The sequence below is a fragment of the Rattus norvegicus genome, chromosome 12 (assembly GCF_036323735.1).
Source record: "Rattus norvegicus strain BN/NHsdMcwi chromosome 12, GRCr8, whole genome shotgun sequence".
Classification (NCBI taxonomy): Eukaryota; Metazoa; Chordata; class Mammalia; order Rodentia; family Muridae; genus Rattus; species Rattus norvegicus.
This window is the reverse complement of record NC_086030.1, coordinates 17,002,531-17,023,531: the sequence shown is the minus strand read 5'-3', so window position 1 is coordinate 17,023,531 and position 21,001 is coordinate 17,002,531.

Sequence of the window (21,001 nt, the reverse complement as noted above, 5' to 3'; positions counted from 1 at the left end):
TTCAAAGGATGGCTAATCACATTCGTGGAGTTTGAGGGGCGCCTACTGCTGATTCTGGCCGCTGTTGGCACCTGTTTCCTGGAGCATCTGATGAGCCAAACTGTGTACAATTTATGAGGCAGGGGTGAGGCTGTGGGCTGGACTTTTAAGTAGGTGAATGTTCTGGACCCTGATAACATGGGACCCCAGCCCACAGTCTGGTTCAGTGAGTACTTCACTGAAAGACTGAAACTGGCCTTCACTGGACCAAGCACCGCCGGCAAGTACTGACAGGAACAGATTGTGGGGAGCACACAGGGCTGACTGGGAGCTGGGGTTTCCTGGAACCAAAGAATGTGACTGGTGTGCTAGTGACCTTGGCCTTGCACGCTGTGGGGTTGGGGCTCAGCTCCATCTGCTGAGGTTTCCTCTCTTGGGAGTTGGTATTCCAAAAACACGTTGGAATTCATTTCTCCCTTTTGGCCTGGGTTTCCTCACTTGAAAATTTGGTCAGAAAAGGTCTCTTTTGGTGTCTGGGGCTGTGATTTTAATCAGTGGTCTTGCCGGCCAGGCAGATTTGGTGAGCCTTCCTCTCTTAGGACAGATGTGCCTGTGCATCCCACAGAGGTGAGAAAAGCAAAAGATTAGGCTCCGCTTCTCTCAGAGCCAATCCCTGCAGGCCTCGGGTGTGAGGGAGGAGAGTCGCTGGCTGAGGTTAGCGCTCTCTGTTGGGCACACAGTGGTGGAGCCAACTGAGGAACTGAGTCAGTGGGATGCACACTCGAGTAAGGGCTGACCCCAGGCCTCGCAGCAGTGGTCAGTCCCAAATTTAAGAGAAAATTGTGGAATCGGGTGTGGCATACACCTGTAATCCCAGCAGTCAGGACAGTGAGGCAGGAGGATTGCTGTAAGTTTGAGGCCAGCCTAGAGTGTATAGTCCTGGGCAAACCTGGCCTACAGAGTGAGACCCTGTCTCAAAAAACCAAAGGATGATGACTTAAAAAAAAAAAAAAAGACAATGGGGAATGGGCGTTTGAAAACCCCCCAAAATTTAAGATTAGTGTAAATTGGGACCAAAGCTTTTGTATTTTCTAGAACAATGAAAGCAAGAGTTGGAGTCCCTTGTTCTGCTTATACTAACTGCGAGAGCTAGGGGCAGGTCTCAGGGGTCTGAGGTTGGACTGTACAAGAAGAACCCTACCTCACAGGGCTGTTGTGAGGTGTGTGAGGGGATGCCCTGTGAGGACCCAGCGCTGGGTCTGGTCAGCAATGGACTCCAATAAACACTAAAACTGAAACCTCAGAGTAAAGTGCATGGTTTTTGTTCAGCTCTGTTCTCTGCCTACAAAGCCAGGCAGAAGGCAGCCTTGCATTGGAAGATGTGTGGAGAGTGCCCTTGTCTGTCCTGCTCCATAATACAAAGAAAGGGAGAACATGGGTCTGTCTTGGAGGCTGGGGATACGGGGCTACCCCTGCTGGGCATCTAGCATAGACCATTACCATACGTTTAAGACACTGGGACCACAGCAGCAGATGCCCCCTGTCTTGTCCACCTGGAGTTGCCCACTCTGCCCCCTTGTGAATGCTGGAGCTTCAAGGCTGCGACTCCTGCCAAGTCAGCTTGGTAACTTCATTCTCACAGTGTGACTTAGAGACGAAGCTCGACAGCAGGTGTGTTGCTTGGAAAAGACTAGAATATTTTGGTCACAGCTCAGCTGAGATGAGGAATGTGTGCCGTACTCTACTCCACTCTCTGTGGTTCTTTGTTTTGTTTTTGAAATGATCTTACAATTTAGCCCAGGCTTATTCAGACTTAAGACACAAGCCAGCACATCAGAGCTTTTATCATGCTGTTGGCAAAGGTGCGTGTCCCCACAGCCTCCTGCCCCTGCATGCTGTCCATGACCAGGTCACTCGGGGAAGGCCTGTGGGAGAAGTGTGTCTCTGGGGCATGAAGCTTGTTGGAAACGCCCACTAATTGCCGCTTGCTGAGCGCAGGGCTTTTTCTGTTGTTTTAAGTTCTTGTCCCGACTGTAATCCTTGACCTGTCTTCTACTATTTGCATTCTATGGACTTTGGGAAACCCAAGGGAGAGAAAAGGAACAACTCTGGATTTGGAGGCAAGCTCAGTTCTTCATTGGTGTCTGACAAGGGGTGGCTCTTAGTTTTGAAAAATTAAAGTTTTTTTTTTCCGGAGCTGGGGACCGAACCCAGGGCCTTGCGCTTCCTAGGCAAGCGCTCTACCATTGAGCTAAATCCCCAACCCCAATTAAACTTTTTTAAAGCTTGATTTAAGGGGACTGTCCTGATCACTCCCCCACTGTCTCATTCTCTACTGAGTTGCACTTGGGAATACTCATTTTTACATTTCCTTCTAAGGTAAAGGTAATTCAGGTGCTAAGGCTGTGTGTGTGTCTGTCTGTCTGTCTGTCTGTCTGTCTGTCTCTAAGCCACAGTGATTATAAGTCCCAGTATCAGAGCTGGGTAATACAGTACATGCCTATGATCCCAGTATTAGGAAGGAGTCAGAAGAGTCAGAAATGTAAGGACACTCTCAGATACACAGGGAATTCAGTACCAGCCCGGGCTGCATTAATACCCTGTGTCACCAGGCAGCCATGGTGCACACCTTTAATCTCAGCACTTGGGTGGCAGAAGCAGATGGACTCAGCCTGGTCTAAGGAGCGAGTTCTAAGACAGCCAGGGCTACATGGAGAAACTCAGGATAGTGGGGAGGTAGCTGGGGTCAGGGTGGGGGATATCCTATCTCAATGGGCTGAAGAGAGCTCTGGTTAAGAGCTCTGTTGGCCCTTCCAGAAGACTCACTCAGGTTCAGTTCCCAGGACCTACATGGAGACTCAGAACTGTTTACGATTCAGGGCATCTAAAGTCCTCTGTTGGCACCAGGCACTTACATGGTACCTATACATACATATAGTCATTAACATCTATTTTAAAAAATGTTTAAAAAAAAAAAAAAAAAAGACCGTGTCTTAGAAAAGGACTCGGGGGTTGGGGATTTAGCTCAGTGGTAGAGCGCTTGCCTAGCAAGTGCAAGGCCCTGGGTTCGGTCCCCAGCTCCGAAAAAAAGAAAAAAGAAAAAAGAAAAGAAAAGAAATGCTTGCTTTCTTGTAGAGAACCTGAGTTTCCCCCAGCACCACATGGATTCACATACCACAGTTAAAAAATAATAAATCTTTACAGGAGATGTGGCTAGGGAGATGACTCCAGTTGTGAGCACTTTCTGTCCCTGCAAAGGACCAGGGTTCTGTTCCAGCGCCCACACAGTGGCTCATGGCTACCTCTAACTCCAGTCCCTGGAGATCCAACACCCTCTTCTGACCACGGAGGGCAATGCACACGTGTACAGTCACATATGGGAGCCAAACACCCATGCACTTAAAATAATTCTTTAAAAAACAATCAAGACCATCATGGGCTAGGTCATGTGCTCAAGGCCTCTGTCTCCAAAAGTCAAGCCAGGGCCATTGGGATGGCTCAGCGGCAGATGTTTTAGCCTGTAGTCCTGGCAACATGGACTTGATCCCTACAAGACAGGGGAAAGTGACTACTACAAGTTGTCCTCTCGTGGCCATGTGTGTCCCCTGGTCTACACACACAGATTCAATTGTTTTAATGTTTAAAAAGCAGACCAAGAGTAAGCTGGACCAGGGTGAAATTGCTACACCTATAATTTCCAGGTACTTGGGAGTCTAAGGAATGTCAGAAGTTCAGAGCCTGCCTATGCGGTATAATCCTGTCTCAGAATGAACAGACAGGCTAGAGAGCTGGCTCCATGGTTAACAGTTGCTGCTCTTGTAGGCTTGGTCTCCAGCATGCACGTCAGGTAGTTCACAACCATCTGTAACTCCAAGATCCAACATCCTCTTCTGTGCTCCAAAGCCACCTGCACTCACCCACACAGACGGCTAGCCCACCCATACACACACAAAGAAATGTTGAAAGCATGAGCAGGCTGAGACCTCATGCCTAGCATACGTGAGGCCCTGAGTTCAAGTCTTGCTACCATCAAAAGAATACTAAAAGGAGGCTCCAGGAGCCTCCCTGATCACCCTCTCTATCCAGGAAGAGCCCCCAATAGCTCTGAGACTCAAGATCTCCAACCAACCTTGCCTTTGCACTGGAGCGCACATGTCCCTTGAGTGTGGACTCCCAGCTGCTCCAGTAAGGTCTTGCAGTCCACCTGTGTCCCTCCAGGAAAAAGTGACAATCACAGGTCACTCACTCACATGTAATTATACCCCATAGACACATATATAAATAATACGAGGTTGTTTTAAGATAATTTCAGGACCTGACGGGGTGGCTTGGTGAGTTAGAGCGTCTGTTAGTCTTGCACAGGTTATGCTCCCAACACCCTACATGGTAGCAAACAACTTAAGTTCAGTTTCAGAGGATTGCCCACTTCAGGCTTCCTCAAGCATCATATGCAAGTGGTGCACAGATAGACAGGTGAAACGCGCACGCGCACACACACACACACACACACACACACACACCCCACACTCACCACACACACACACACACTGCCCTCACACCACACACACACACACACACCCTACCCACCTACCCAAGGAGGCCTGGTCTCAACACACATACACACCACACTCAACACACACACACACACCACACTCAACACACACACACACTGCCCTCACATCACACACACACACACACACACTGCCCTCACACCATACACACACACACACACCACACATACCGTACCCATGGAGGCCTGGTCTCAACACACACATACACACCCCACACTCAACACACACACACACACACACACACACACACACACAAATAAAACACTAAAAAAATAGTTAAGGACAAGTAAGATGGCCCAGTAGGTCAAGACACTTAGTTCCAGGAGCCACGTGAGAGGAATTGACTTCAGCATACCACCATACCATGTGTGCTCGCGCACACAAATGCACACGCATTTTGATTAGTTAAAACATGCTAACATCTGGAAACAGAGACGCCCCAGGCCAGAACACGTGTGTGCTCACCACAGCTCACCCTTGGGGTTCTGTGAATGTAGCTCTCCCTATTGGTTGTGGCTGACCCCTGGAGCCAGAGGTCACTCACTGGAGACATTGCAACCTGTGAACCCAGGGCCCCAAGTCTCTGGAGGGCGATGGGCTGGCCTTACCGTTCTCACAGCCACTAGATGGCACAAGTCTCATGACCACCTTGGCTGTGGGGCCTAACTGACATTAGGAGTCATTAGGAGCTCATTAGGGGCCCTCCAGCAGGATGGGGCGTCCATGAAGCTGACCAGATAGATTCCAGGAGCCTCGGTGGAAGCTGGTCTCAAAATTCCAAACACAAATATGACACACACAAAAACCTCCATTTTTAAAATATTTACTTGGTATGTGTGCAACGTATAAATATCAGGGGGCACCACAGCCCTCAAAAAAACACTTTTCTGCTTCTAACACCGTCTAGTACACTCTCTTGGGTGCTCATCCAAGGTGTGTTTCTGGGGTGCGAGAGATGGGGGAAACAAGACACCAGCGCTTTATGTGGTATGAAGTGCCCCAACAGACACCACACTTGATCCCTATCTAGTAGCAGAAGAATCCATCCCAAGCAAGGAGAGGAAGGCAGTCACTACGCAGAAACCCAGGTATAGTGTCTGGCCACAGCAGGTCTAAGTACCCATTGGCCAGGAGAATGGAGGAGACTATGTAAGAGCTGGAGGGCCAGGCCAGGGGACCTCTGTCTGATCCCACGGCTGCCATCCTGGGACATGGACCATAGTGGGTACAGCAGGAAGCCAGACTCCAGCACCCCCTTCCACTGTTGACATATCGCCCACACTGGCCCAAAGCCATCAGCGACACCTCTAGGACCAGGCTGACGAATGGTCACAAGACAGCCCCAACTGGGCCCTGTGTCCGTCCCCCCTTCCTTCAGGTGGCTTCTTATCAGCAGGCATTACTTATGCCCTCAGTTACATCAGCAGATGAAATGTGGTGTCTGTGAACAGCTAAGTCATTCGTTTGCTTCACGCGGACTCAGCAGGCAGGTCTGGGGGACCGAGGTGGATGCTGTGCCCCACGGATGAGGAGGGACCCAATCAAACAAGCTCTATGCTGAGTTCCAGGGATCGCCTCCTCCTGTTATAGTTCACTTTCTTCTCCTTGGGCCTTGGACGAGTTCGAGGGGTCGGCCCCTTGCTCCTGAGATCTCTAAGGCAGGGCTCTTGCTTTTGGGCATCTGGAGTCCCACAGATAGGAGGCGACACTGTCCCATGTGTAAGAAGTGTAGGTTTGCTTGTCTGTCGTGCAATCCTAGGGACTGACTGAGCTCAGGACCATTTGATGGCTTTTTCATTTTATTTCTTTTGCAAATTTGTCTTTGTATGGGTAGGTGTGGGTGCACACATGTATCACACACACACACACACACACACACGCAAGGGCACTCGGAGGTCTGAGGACACTTGACGTCAGTCCTCAGACACCTTCCACCTGTTGTTTGAGATAGGATCTCTCACTGGCCTGAATCGTCATACGCCAGGCTAGCTGGCCCAAGAGCTCGCAGCAATCCTCTTGTCTCTGTCTCGATCCCCTCTGCTAGAAGCACAGGCACACATCTCTATGCCCTTTTACTTAGACTCCGAGGGTCTGAATTCAGATCCTTGTTCTTACGAGGCAACACCGACTGAGCAACTGAGACATTGCCCTGAGACCAACACCTTATAAGCTTTTCATTGTTGTTCGGACTTTTGGTTTTCCAAGACAAGTTTGTTCTGTTTAGCCCTGACTATCCTAGAACTCCTGGTAGATCAGGCTGGGCTCGAACCTGCCTCTGCCTCCTGAGTGCTGGGATTAACTGAGTGCAACACTCCACTGGGCTGTTTTGTTTCTCGGGCCAGGCTCTCACCACGTAGCCCTGAGTTGCCTGTAATGTTTTATGAAGACTGGGCTAGCCTCAAACTTGTGGCTATCCTCACTCCTACTTCCACCCGAATGCTCAAACTCTATGTGTGCACCACCATGCCCAGCCTCCCAGCTCCAGGGTTCCTTTGTGTCTGCACTGGGATTTCAATATAGAAAATGTCTCTGCAGGGTCAGGCTGTGGGGAGGCCTGTAGGGCATTTTCTCAATTAGTGATTGATGGGGAGAGCTCAACCCATTGTGGGCGGGGCCATCCCTGGGCTGGTGGTCTTGGGTTCTATAAGAAAGCAGGCTGAGCAATCCATGGGGAGCAAGCCAGTGAGTAGCACCCCTCCACGGCCTGTGCATGAACCTGTCTTGGACTTGGCCTGTAGACCAGGCTGGACTTGAACCTGCCTCCAGGTTCCTGCCCTGTATGAGTTCCTGCCCTGGCTTCCTTCAGTGTTTGATGGTTTGTTTGTTTGTTTGTTTGTTTGTTTGGGATGTGATTGCTTGCTGGTCCCAGGCCTTGCTAACTGGTGAAGCTGGCAGCTGACCAGCAAGTCCCAAGAATAAATTTGTCTTGACCTCCCGGTTACCGGGATTACAAGCACACATGTCCAGATCTGCTATTCCATCCCTGTGCTTGTATCTGAGAGAATAGAAGGTACCAAACCCGCTTATACACAAATGTTTCTACAGCCACAGGGCATCAACCGAACCCGAGGTGTCACCACATGACAAAATACTACTTATCTTTAATAAGAGGTGGACGTTTTCGGCACGTTCTATAAAACAGATGAGCTGTGCACCTTGTGCTGAAGCCCTCCCCTCCCCCACCAAAGCCTGTGTCTCCTGTGATTCAGGAAGGACAAACTCCTTGGCATGCGCAGTCTCCAGGCAGTGGGTCCCGGTGAGGCAAGGGCTGTGAGGCAGGTAGAGGTGGTGGCCGCAGGATGCATTCTCGTTTCCCAGGATGAGTTGTAGCTGTGGCTGTAGCGTAGTTGGTAGAGAGCCTGTCTCAAAAGCAACAGGTCCTGGGTTCGAATTCCCATCTCCAGAATGATCGGGAGGTCAAGGTCAGCCTCGGCTACATATCGAGTTCAAGGCCAGCCTGAGCTAACGTGTCTGGAAGGTGGGAAAACGGGGGCACAGAAGTTGAGAAAAAGCAGGGGCGAGACTAAAAAGTGATCAAAGAAAACCCACCATCAGCAGAGCTGATGCGGCTCAGGGTCGCAGTATGTGTCTTCCAGTTGACTTTCCTGTCAAAAGCAGATTCATAAACTGACTTCCTAACCACGTGCACCTAACCATGGCTTCTGACCCCTGCATTACTGATGAGTCTTTGTTTTTACAGTCACCCCCTCCCCCGCTGGAATCTGCTCTCCAATAAATACATATGCGCTGGGAAAAGGCCCAAACCCAGGTGTGGGGCACACGCCTGAGACCCAAGCACTCGGGTAGTGAAAGTAGAAAAGGGTCATAAATTCAGGGTTATCCTTGGCTACTTAAGTTTGAGGCCAGCCTGGGCTACAAAAAACCCTGTCTCCATAAAAAAAAAAAAAAAAAAAAAAAAAAAAAAAAAAAAAAAAAAAAAAAAAGAAAGGAAGGAAGGAAGGAAAGAAGGGAGGGAGGGAGAGAGAGAGAGAGAGAGAGAGAGAGAGAGAGAAGGGAAGGGAAGGGAAGGGAAGAGAAGAGAAGAGAAGAGAAGAGAAGAGAAGAGAAGAGAAGAGAAGAGAAGAGAAGAGAAGGGAAGAGAAGAGAAGAAAAAGACAGACAGACAGACAGCCAAAATCAAAAGTAGGTGACTTGGAAATGATTAAATATGGCGGCCTTTAGAATGTCTGAGGCCATGGGTAGAGAAGAGAAGAGAAGTCATGCAGAACCAGAGCACACAAACAGCCCTCAAGGCACACACACAAGGGCCTGGAGTATGGCTCATGTGTGTTTCATAGGCTATTTGTGTGGTTCATGTGTGTGTGTGTGTGTGTGTGTGTGTGTGTGTCTATAGTAAATGTGAGTGTGGGCATCGTGTGTGCATTCTACGCCTTCGCCCAGGCTCCTGGGAGGGAACCCCACTTCTGTAAAGGACTCAGGCTCCCATATGAAACACCTCACTCAAGCTTTGTGGGGGAACCCCTCACCCAGGTTCCTGGGTGGGATTTCTCACCGACACTCCTGGGAGGTCCACAGCTAACGCACTGGTTTACAAGTTACTGTTGGTTGAAGTGATTCCCTTGACCTGTCGCTGGTGTCCATCTAGGGTGAATAGGTACTTGTTCACATCACCCCAGGAAAAGCAGACAACATGGGTCTGGGGGAGGGGGGAAGGCCATCCCTGAGTCATCTCTGTCCCTGAATGGTGCTCCAGGCCAGAGCTTCCACACAGAGAGGGAAGCAAGACTGCGGGCTGTAGTTCCTGTCACCCAGCTTAGAGCCCCTGAGCAAATTATGTGGAGACATAGAGGCCAATTCCTGTGACAATGACCTTGGCAGGCCCACTACAGTGGCCTTCGCAGGCAGTCATGATGTCATGATGCCAGCAGCTCCTAGGAGATGACCCTCTGGGCACAGGAACTGGCCCTCCCTCCCCCCAGCAGGCAACAGAATCAGACAATTCTCTCTCCTCGGGCCACGCAGGTCGATAAAAACCTGTCCTCTCTAATTTATCATCTGCTTAAGCACCTCTAGCACGGCCCTCCTGGGAGACACTGGGCTGTGACCACAGCTACCTGCTTGTCACAAATGGCACAGCAGGGAGGCTGCAGCCCTGTGGCCTTGACCTGGCCCTAACTGCCAGAGAGAAACCAGTATGAAAGCCAGCCCGAGTCACCACCCACCCTGAGTCTGCGCCACCTACTTCTGGTAGCAGACATGCATTCGGGCTGGGTGGCAGGCTGTACTCTGACTCCCAGCCTGAGCATCGGAGTAGGCAGAATGGCCCACAGGGCTGGGGTGTACGTATGGGTTCCTGAGTATGTGAAAGAGAAAGAGAAATTTGCACAAGGTTCCCCAGAGGGAGGCAACTTGATTCTCAAGTGTGTTTGTGTGTATGTGTATGTATGTGTGTTACATGCACATGAGTGTGTGTTATGTATACATGAGTATGTATGTTGCATGCACATGAGTGTGTGCTACATGCATGTGAGTGTGCTACATGCACATATGTGTTACATGCACTTGTGTGTGCATCTGTGTTACATGCATATGAGTGTGTTATATGTATATAAGTATGTATTACATTCAAGTGTGTTACATGCAGTTATATGTGTGCATGTGTGTGCCTGTGCATTGCGTTACACAAGAGTGTATGTGTGGCCGTGCCCACGTGCACACGTGCAGAGCTCAGAAGAGGACTTCAGATATCTTTTTCCATTTCTTCCGTCTTACTGGCCTGAGATAAGATCTCTCTTAGGGTTGGGGATTTAGCTCAGTGGCAGAGCGCTTGCCTAGGAAGCGCAAGGCCCTGGGTTCGGTCCCCAGCTCCGAAAAAAAGAACCAAAAAAAAAAAAAAAGACAGTCAGCACTTTCTCAGAATCTGCTCACCTCTGCCCACCCCGCACAAATCCCTATCTAGCTGGCTTTTACGTAGTGTGAGGGTTCAAACCCCATCATTACTCATTTAGCCACCTCCCCAGCCTCCTATCTTGGCTTTGGAGACATGCTGTCTCACTGGACCTGGGTTCACTGTTAAGGTCAGGCAGGTTTGTTGGGGAGACTCAGTGATCTGACTGCCTCCCTCCCCCTACCACTCAAATGTTTTATGTGGGTGATGGGGATGAACTCAGGGCTTTATGCTTATGCACCAAGCACTTTACCAACCAACGCATCTCTCCAGCCCTGGATTGTATTTTCTGACCTGTGTTAGATTGTGGGGTTCCTCATCTCAACTTGATTAGCTTTTAGGGAGTGATAGCTAGCTCTGGGCACATCTGTGAGGACATTGCCAGAAGGTGATGTGGAAAGGGCGGCACCATGCCACAGGCTGGGGTCCTGACGAAATAGAAATGCGGAAAGGAGAAAATAATTGAAACTTTCTGTGTGAGCAGCTGCCTTACGCTCCTGCCCTCATGCTTCCCCCACCGTGTTGGACTGTGCACCCTCAGACTGTGAGCATGCCTCCCCTGCTGTGACAGACTGTGCACCCACATGTTTCCCCTGCTGTGATGGATTGTGGACCCTCAGACTGTGAGCCAAATAAACCCTTCCTTTCTTTGAGTTGCTTTTGTCACAGCAATAAGGAAAGTGTCTACTGTACAGTCAAGTGAAGACTGTCACCATCAACAGCTGGGTCAGTGTGCTGGGGCTACCATAAGAAAGTACCATGAAGCCATGCAGTGGTGGCCCACGCCTTCAATCTTAGCATTCAGGAGGCAGAGGCAGGATGGTCTCTCTGAGTTCAAGACCAGCCTGGTCTACAGAGTGAGTTCCAGGACAGCCAGGGCTACACAGAGAAACCCTGTCTTAAACAAACAAACAAACAAACAAAAGCAAACTCTATACCTTATATACTGAGGCAGGGTCTTTCACTTGAGTCCAGACCTCACCAATTGAGCTAGTCTAATACCAGGACATCCTCTGTTTCTGCCTACCACTCTCTAGGTTTCCAGATAGGTCGTCACACCCGCCCAACATTTGTCTAGGTGCTGGGGATCCAAACTCCAGTGCCCACACTTGTATAGCAAGCCCCTCCACCTGCTGAGCCATCTCTGCTATTCCTGTTGTCTGGTCTTCCTAGGTGGACACCAGTCATCCTTTTGAGGACCTTCTCTAATCAGATACAACCTCGTCCCAAGATTTGAAGGGTCACTCTAATCACAGACCAACAACCAGGGTCTAAACCCAGCTTGCCATGACCCTAAAACCCTAAAACACACACACTCGGGCCTAGCCAGGCCACCTCAGGTTCTTCACTTAAACGGAGCGCATGCAGCCCAGCTAGGTGATACACAACTTTGAACCAACACTCAGGATTTAGAGACAGGAGGACCCAAGGTTCAAGGCCAGCCTGAGTTACGTAATCAGCTCATGGCTAACCTGGGCTACATAATGAGTTTAAGACCAGCCAGACTACATGAGCTTCTGTCTCAAAATTCAAACGAAAAATAATTATGTTCTTGGGAAACAGTGAAATGGCTCAGTGGGCAAAGTGTTTGACACTCGGGCCTGTCAACTTGAACTTGATCCTCAGAACCCATATAAAGATGGAGGTGAGGACTAGTCCATGGTGTTGTCATCAGATCTCCACAGTGCACTGTGGCATTCATGTACCCCCCCAACACACACACACACACACACACACTCACGCACACGCACACTCACACGCACACACACATGCACACACACACTCACACACTCACGCACACGCACATGCACACACATGCACACACACTCACACACTCACGCACATGCACATACACACACTCACACACTCATGCACATGCACACGCACACGCACACGCACACGCACACACACACACGCACACACACATGCACACACACTCACACACTCACGCACACGCACACACATGCACACACACACTCACACACTCACGCACATGCACATACACACTCACACACTCATGCACATGCACACGCACACACACACGCTCACACACATGCACACACACTCACACACTCACGCTCACGCACACGCACACACATGCACACACACACTCACACACTCACGCACATGCACATACACACTCACACACTCATGCACATGCACACGCACACGCACACGCACACACTCACGCACACGCACACACACACGCTCACACACATGCACACACACACTCACACACTCACGCTCACGCACACGCACACACATGCACACACACACTCACACACTCACGCACATGCACATACACACACGCACACACTCATGCACATGCACACACACACGCACGCACACACACACGCACACACACACATTGATTTCTTAAAAACAGTGGTTCTTAACCTGTGGGTCAAGGCCTCTCTGGGGCTCACAAGCCAGATGTTTACATTACAATTCATAGGAGTAGCAAAATTACAATTATGAAGTAGCGATGAAAATAACTTTACGGTTGAGGGTCACCACCTGCATTAAAGGAAGGTTGAGAGCCACTGTCTTTTTTTTTTTTTTTTTTTTTTTTTTTTTTTTTGGTTTTTTTTTTTCGGAGCTGGGGACCGAACCCAGGGCCTTGCGCTTCCTAGGTAAGCATTCTACCACTGAGCTAAATCCCCAGCCCCTGAGAGCCACTGTCTTAAAAGGTCTTAGTTCATTTGCACACCACAGCCGTGAAACACCCAGATGTCTCCCTCTCCATGTGCTGCTCCAGTTTCCTTCTAACATGGTGGCAACTCCAGCTTCCTTCCAACATGGTGGCAAACAGTCAACCCGATCGATGGATAAGCCGCTGCTGTTTCAGACGACTGGAAGAAGCAGAAGCTGCCAAGATTCTTACAAACTTGGTCCAGAACTGGCTGAGTGCCACCATGACTTCATTCCTGAAGTCAAGACGATCTAGGCCAGGGCAGGAATTTAAGGGGAAAAGCCAGATCCCCTTGGGAGAAGCAATACACGCAGGAGGTGACACTGACTGACACCAATGGACGGCCAGATGCAGCAGTGTGTGATCTCTGCTGCTACGTGGGGGTTTCCAGTAGATTCACCATAAACATTGCCAACACATTCAGAAGGTTCATTTCGATTTACTTTTTATTTATTTATATTTTGGTGGTGGTGGGTGTTGAGACAGGGCTTCTCTCCGTAGCTCTGGCTGTCCTGGAACTCATTCTGTAGTTCAAGGCTCTGGTTGGCCTTGAACTCAGAGATCCGCCTGCCCCTACCTCTTGAGTACTAGGCTCAAAGGCATCCACCACCACCCAGCACACTCAGAAGCTTAACAAGAAAACAAAGACACACTCTGGGGTGCCCCGAGTGTACCTGAAGTGCAGAGCTGGGTGCTTAATGAAGACAACAGAGACACCACGGGTAAGACTCCATGCCCCACTAGCCCCAAGTCCCATCTTTGTCTTTCCTGTTGGCTGGGAAACGCAGACTGTGGTATTCACCATCTCTGTCAGTGGCAGTCGGTGTGGGGGCTTGAGATTTGCATAAGCTGGGGGAGACCTAGCGGCAAAAGAGCTCCCAGAGAAGGTTCTCAATAGCAACGCAAATGCTCTGTGGTACCGAAAATAAACCAGGGAAAGGAAGAGGCCAGCGAGGAGTGCGTGTGTACTCAGACGTCTCCAGAACTTTGTCTGGGACTCTGGTCTTCAGTGGCCGTTCGACTTTATGCCTGGACTTACTGCTGAACATTGGTGTGAACCCATCTCCTCCCTTTTCTTGAGTGTATATAGGTGTGAGAGTGTGGTGTGTGCACACTCAGAGGCCTGAGGAGGATATGGGGTGTCCTGCTTTTATTGCTTTCTGTCTTATCCCCTCGGTGAAAGGTCTCTTTGTTGACCCTTAACTCGGTGGGCGTCTATCAAGCCTTAGTGATCTTCCTGTCCACACCCCACCTACTTACATACGCAAACCTTAGGTCACACAGACACATTTGTAGGTGCCGGTGATCTGAACCCAGGTCCTCATTCTTGTGCAGCAAGCACCTTTGGGTGTTTTCCGAGAGGTTTAACTGAGTGAGAAAGATGTACCCTGAGCTGAGCATACCCTGAATGTGAGCAGTACTGTTCCACAGGGTGGGAGCAAAAAGAGAGACTGGGCTGAGCACCAGCGTTCATGTCTCCCCGCCACCAGGCTGAGGCTGCCATGCGAGCAGCGCTTCACGCTCCTGCCGACATGTTTTCCCCACAGTGATGGACTGTGCACCCTCAGACTGTGAGCCAACACAAACCTTCCTCTCTCAGGCTGTTGTGTCAGGTGTGTTGCCACGGCAATGAAAAGAGTAGCCGAGACCCAGAGCTTCTGTCTGGAAGGGTGACATACTCTGTCACAGGTGGGTGGACCACAGCATGAATGAACTTGGCACTACTGAAGTAACTGTACACACAAGCATGTCTAAAATGGCAAATTTTGTGTTGTGACTCTTTTACTATGATTTTTTTTAAACCGTTGGTAATGAGGAGGCAGATCTGTTACTGTTTGCAGATAATGTAACTCTACCTGTGGAGTTGTAGAGAATAGGGTGTCTGTCAGGGAGTTTTTACATGCCAGAGATCATTCGAAGACACCAGGGTTGCAAGAGATCGCGTTTGAATTGAGCTAGATGCTTTCTCCTAGATGCTGGTGCTCACAGGGCTGGAGCGTACTAACCGTCAGGGATGGTCTTACCTAGCTGAGAACCCTGTGGACCACAAGAGAAACTTGGCAGGCAAGATGTAGCTGTGGGTGCAGCTGACGCATGACTGTCACATAGTAACCAGCCCCTTTCTGGGTGGACTTGAGATCTGCTCTAGGGAGGGAATTAGTGCCTATTATAACCATAGTCCAATGCCGAGGGACTGAGCAGTCCTATGCCCTAGGGAGTATTGTTACTTAGCATTGTTTTTACAAATGGACATGGTGTCAAAGTAGCTTCTAAATGCTGATGTCTTCACCCATAGAATAAGTGATACTCAGCCTGGGTCAGAGAGGCTGTTTGAGGTAACTGTAGGTGAATTTAGAGACCCACAGCTGGTCCAAGTTGGGAATAAATGATTGTTGGGACATCCATGACAACCCCACAAGGCTCAAGGAACATCAGAGTAGAGGGAGAAGAAAGAATGTGAGAACCACAGGATGGGGGCTGGAGAGATGGCTCAGCAGCTAAGAGCACCGACTGCTCTTCCAGAGGTTCTGAGTTCAATTCCCAGCAACCACATGGTGGCTCACAACCATCTGTAATGGCCTGCAGATGTACATGCAGGTGGAACGCTGTATACATAATAAATAAATCTTAAAAAAAAAAAAGAACCATAGGATGCAGAGGAAGGCTGCAAACTGTCTTCAGCATGTGACATGACCGCTGGACTCATGACCCCCAGTAGCTATGGTTACCTGCATATGACTCACACATGATGAAACCAGTGACCATGCCAGCCCGGGTGGGAAGGAGCTCATGAGCCTTACCCATGTGAGCTGCTCTTCCCTGCTCATGGTGCTGGGGGAGGGGAGGCCATTTTCCTCAGTGGTGTAGCCACTGGCAAGTTGTCCATGTTCTAGTAAATAACCCCACCCATGCTCATGCAAGCGACCGTAATGAAACTCAGGGGCCGTACATAAAATAAAGTGAATTTAGAATGGGAGGGGAATGGGAGGATAGTGGGGGGAGAAAACCTAAATGTGTTGTATATATCTATTAAATTGTCAAATCGTCATCGCTGCCACCGTTGTCATCACCATGAGCATTGTCATCACAATATCACCATCATCACCTTCACCATCACCATCATGGCCATCACCATCACCATCATTACCATCACCATCACCAACACCATCATCACCATCATCGTCACCATCACCACCAACATCATCACCACCACATCACCATCATCACCATCACCATCACCACCACCACCACCACCATCAACACCACCATCATCATCATCATTGCCATCATTGACATCACCGTCACCATCATCACCATCATCACCATCACCACCAACATCATCATCACCACCACATCACCATCATCATCATCGCCATCACCATCACCATCATCACCATCATCGTCACCATCACCACCAACATCATCATCACCACCACATCACCATCATCACCATCACCATCATCATGGCTGTGAAGACAATTGGTCACCAAAGTTCTTGTCACAGAAGTGTGAAGATACGGGTCTGATTCACAGCACATAGCAAGCCAAGCACAGTGGTCCATGCTTGTAATCCCAAAACTGGGGCACAGAATCAGGAATTTCTGGAGCTTCCTGGCCAGCCAGTCGAGCCGAACTTGCAAGCCCAGGTCCTAGTGAGAGACTGTTGGTAAAATCAAGGTAAATGGCCCCTGAGGATGGCACAGAATGTTCACCTCTGACCTCTACGTGTATGTGCATGTGAGTGCGTGTGCATGCGTGTGAGCATGTATGTGTATGCATGTGCATGCGTGCGTGTGTGTGTGTGTATGTGCGCATGTGCATGTTCTCCCTGCTTCGTAGGTGACATCAGGCTGGCAGAGAACAGCCCAAAGCCGCAGCCTCAGCCCTGGGGCTGCCCCCTCTCACCTCCCAGGCAGTGAAAGCTGAAGTTATTTTTGTGCAGTCGATATTCCTTCTCCCGCAGGGAGGCAAGACTTCAGAACCTTCTTTTTAGGTTAAGAGCTCCCTAGAGGCTCTATTAGGAGCTGGGTGTGGTGGTTTATATTATAATCCCAGCATCCAGGAGACTCAGTTGGGAGCCATAAATACCAGGCTAGTCTGGGCTACAGAGTAAGACACTGATGATGGTGGTGGTGGTGGTGGTGATGGCGGTGACCAGGGGCTGCAGAAATGGCTCAGTTGTTAAGAATGCTTGTTGCTCTTCCTGAGGGCCTCACTTCTATTCCCAGAACAGGTGACTCAGGAATGCCTGTAACTCCAGCTCCAGGGGATGCAATGCCCTCTTTTGGTTTCTTTAGCGCACACACAAATCAACAATAAATCCTTTAAAAAGCAATAATGAGAGAGAGAAACTGATGAGAGTTACTTGCTGGGGGCTGGAGAGAGGGCTCAGCAGTTAAGAGCACTGGCTGCTCTTCCAGAGGACCCAGGTTCGACTCTCCCACATGACAGCTCACTACAGTTTATAGCTCCAGTTCCAGGGGACCTGACACCCTCACACAGATATAAATGCAGGTAAAACGAACATAAAATACAAAGAAACAATTCGATTAAAGGAGCCACTTGTCAGAAAAATCACGCACAAAGGTTACGAATCTCTGATGCCGTGACACACGAAACCTGTCCCCTACCAGGCCCAGCACAAGTGGCCCAGCCCTGAAGCCGACTCAACAGGGAGCCCACGCATCATAGGGCCAGAATTAGCCACACAGCCTCTGAGCCCTGGTGGCCACAGGTCAAGGGACACTGTGGAAAGCCAAGACACACAGAAGACCTATGATGACAGGAAGCCAGAGGGAAGCTTGCTAAGAAACAGCTTTGTGTGGGGGCGTTGGTGCCCCTGTGCCTTCACCCTAGGCTTGAACCCTCTTGCCTGAGAGTTGGGAGAGGAAGAACTACTTTTGTAGGCAATATTCCTTCTATGCGCTCACGTGTGTGTGTGTGTGTGTGTGTGTGTGTGTGTGTGTGTGTGTGTCCCTGGGCTGGTGTGTCTGTGTGTAACTCAGCATGTGCTGTCCTGTATACAGGCGGTGCTGAGCATGTACATGAGCATGCCTTGCTGTCCTTGCTGTTGGTGGCCTCTCAGGTTGAAGATGACCCTTTCCAGTGACAGTGAGAATATGGGTGAGGCTTTTCCACGATGCTCTCCTGTGCACTCAAATGTCCTTCAAGAGGCAAAGCTGACAGAAAGGAGGGGGAGACGGCAGGAGGCAGCAGAAGCCAGCAGAAGGAATCCAAAGTGGCCGAGCCAGTCCCTACCTCGGGGGCCCCGGACCCTGTGACCCACCTGGAGGCATCAGGACCCCTGAGAGTCCTTGCTGTGCCCTCCACACCCTGAGAGAAGGAGCATTTGGAACTGTCTGCAGAGATAACAAAAAATTACCGTTATTGTTTCAAAAATCACTCCCGGCTTGAAAGCCCGGTCTCTGTTGTCATGGAATTAACAACCCAGATAAAGATCAAAGAGACTAGAATAGACTCCACTCCGTTTTTCACAGAACTCCTGGACTCTCGTTCCCCCAAACTGCAGGCTCTCAGTTTCCTCCAAAGAACATTCCGGATCAGTGGTTCTCAACCTTCCTGAGGCTGTGACTCTTGAATGATGTTCCCCGTGTTATAGTGACCCTCCCCCCAACCATAAAATTACTTTCTTGAAACTTCATAGCTGTAATCTTGCTCCTGTCATGACTTGTAATAAATAGCTGTCTTCTCAGATGGTCTTAGGCGACCCTGTGAAAAGGTCATTTGACCCCCAAAGGGTCGTGACCAATAGGTTGAGAACCACTATTCTAGATGCAACACAGCAGTCCTCCATCACCCCAAGTGCAGGGACCCCAACTGTCCTAGACAGTCAGTTCCTTTTAGGCAAAGCTCCCCAACCCCAACCCCGCCCCCCACCCCCCCACCCCCACTTTCACCTCTTGCACATTGGAAGCAGAAGAAAGCAGTCGCTGGCAGGGAGGTGGAGGGCTCTTCTGAGCCAGATGTAGGTGCTCTGAGGCGGAGAGGATCCTCCGACTCTCCTCCCTGGGTCTAGCCACTTTCAAGGCCCAGCCTCTCCTGTGCTTGTCTCAGTTGCTGTGATAAAAATGCTGAAGGGAAAGAGTTGATTTGGCTTCTCTTAGGAAGCCCAGAGCCTGTTAAATTCAGTCCCAGTTCATCAGGTGCTCTCACTTTGGGCCTCCGGAAAGGCAGGACAGCATGAAAAGAGGGTGGGTGGAGGAGACCTGCTTACCCCATGGCATTCAGGAAACAGAGAGACAGACACAGAGAGGCAGAGAACTCCCAAAAGGCAACAGTGGATGGGAAAGAAGATTTATCTTTGAAAGGCTGTGTCCCACCTTCGTACACAGTGACCCACTTCTATCCAGGCCCCATCTCTAAACAACTGTTTCAGCTCTGAACCCATCAGTGGATTAATACTTCATTTGTTGAAGCACATCCATACCCTAACTAGGGTATTCTAGGCTCTACCACTGAGCCACGCCCCAGCCCCTCACTGGGGGATTCTAGGCAAGGGCTCTACCACTGAGCCATGCCCCAGCCCCTCACTGGGGGATTCTAGGCAGGGGCTCTACCACTGAGCCATGCCCTAGCCCCTCACTGGGGCAATAGCCAAATGATTCAGGCCTTCTAAACACAGTCATCGTGGACCATCTGTCCAGTACCAACCCTGCTCTTTACAGAGAGAGAGAGAGAGAGAGAGAGAGAGAGAGAGAGAGAGAGAGAGAGAGAGAGGAGAGAGAAAGAGAGAACCACAGACCAAGGTCACACACGGAGTCAGGAGCTTAAGTAAGTCCTTCAAATTCCTCATCCAGGGCTTTCTCTTGGAGAGGCTGAAACCTATTAAATCTTTAAAGGACATTATCAAGGGAAGCACGTCATGTTTCCTTAATCCTTAAGGAGGATTAGAGAATTCAGCCAAGATAAACTCCTTCTGCCAACCCAGCCGTGCTCCCCCTGGATCCCCAGCCTGGGAGATGTTTCCAGCACCAGCGATGCTCACTGCTCGCCGTTTATACCCACTGCAAACCTCTGAGAATCCTGACAGCTGAAGGGAAGCAAATCCTGACAGCAAAGAGGCAAGAACCAAAACAGAGAGTGTAGAACTCCGCCCTACACGAGCAAGGCCTGGGGGGGTGTGTGTCAAAAGTTGAAAGGCTCACACTCTGTGGATAAAGTGTTACAACGTAGCACGGTTGCTAGCCTGCTAGCCTGCCATGCATGAAGCTCTGTGTTCAATCCCCAGCACCACGTAAAACTGGTGTGTGTGTGTGGTGCACACTTACACTTCCAACACTCAAGATAGAGAAGGGAGAATCAGACGTTCAAGGCCACCCTCCAATGCACAGTAAATTGAAGGCAGTCTAAACTACTTGAGACCCCGTCTCTATATCCTTAGTACCAAGCAAACTGTGACGTGGATACATTTGTCTGTCTGTCCCTTAACAACCGGGAGGGACTAGTGACATTGCTGATCTGGCCTCCAATTACTGCTTGTGGTCAGCCCAGGGACACCCAATACCCCCATTTTTCCTTATCTACCAGTCTGCTCTGATTCTGTCCCCCGAAGCACACACCCCAGTTTACTCTCAGTCCAAACCAGTCAAATCCAAGCAGGGAGCCTCAGGACTGCTCCGATTGGGATGTAACATCCAGAGGACTCTAAACATCAGGACACTGAAGCCCGTCTTCCAGCGACCACCTAGCTGTGTCTATTTTGTTGTCTGGACGGTGACAGAGATTTGCGAAGTCACGATGGCCCGCCTTGCTGGACCTTGATGTTTTGGTGGGCTGAGCGCAAGTGGGAGTCACGGAGAAATTCAGAGACTCTGGTAACATGCTTAGCTT